The sequence below is a fragment of the Camelina sativa genome, unplaced genomic scaffold, assembly GCF_000633955.1.
Source record: "Camelina sativa cultivar DH55 unplaced genomic scaffold, Cs unpScaffold11954, whole genome shotgun sequence".
In the NCBI taxonomy this organism is placed as follows: domain Eukaryota; kingdom Viridiplantae; phylum Streptophyta; class Magnoliopsida; order Brassicales; family Brassicaceae; genus Camelina; species Camelina sativa.
Window position 1 is genome coordinate 1 of NW_010932997.1, and position 362 is coordinate 362.

Genomic DNA, 362 nt, shown 5'->3' on the forward strand with positions numbered 1-362 from the left:
TATTTTCAGGGAACAGAGAAGGACAAGCGTGTTACTGAGAGAGAAGAGAAGACCAAGAAGGTTTCTAGTTTACCAATGTTTTTCTCATTTAATTTAGTTACTAGTAAAAAGAGAAGCATTATGCATTTCATTCGAATTCTGTCTCATTGCTTTTACTTTTTTTTGGTGTTGTAGTCTTTGAGCATAAATGAGTTTCTGAAACCTGCAAATGGAGAAAGGTACTACCCAAGAGGTGGTTACCGTGGTGGAAGGGGAGGACGTGGGCAACGAGATGGAAACCAGAAGAACGGAGAAGCTGCTGGCCCAGGCAATGAGGGAGGACGTGGACAAAGAGGAGGAGGAAACCAGAATTACAGAGCCCC

At 43.1% G+C, this 362-nt stretch overlaps 1 long non-coding RNA gene across 1 annotated transcript; it reads left to right on the plus strand.

Moving 5' to 3' along the window:
- The first annotated feature begins 1 nt into the window (after nucleotide 1).
- LOC109132002 lies at nucleotides 2–345 on the plus strand. Its single transcript, XR_002037314.1, has 2 exons — nucleotides 2–60; nucleotides 175–345. It is a non-coding gene; the product is annotated as an uncharacterized LOC109132002 (long non-coding RNA).
- The last annotated feature ends 17 nt before the right edge of the window (nucleotides 346–362 follow it).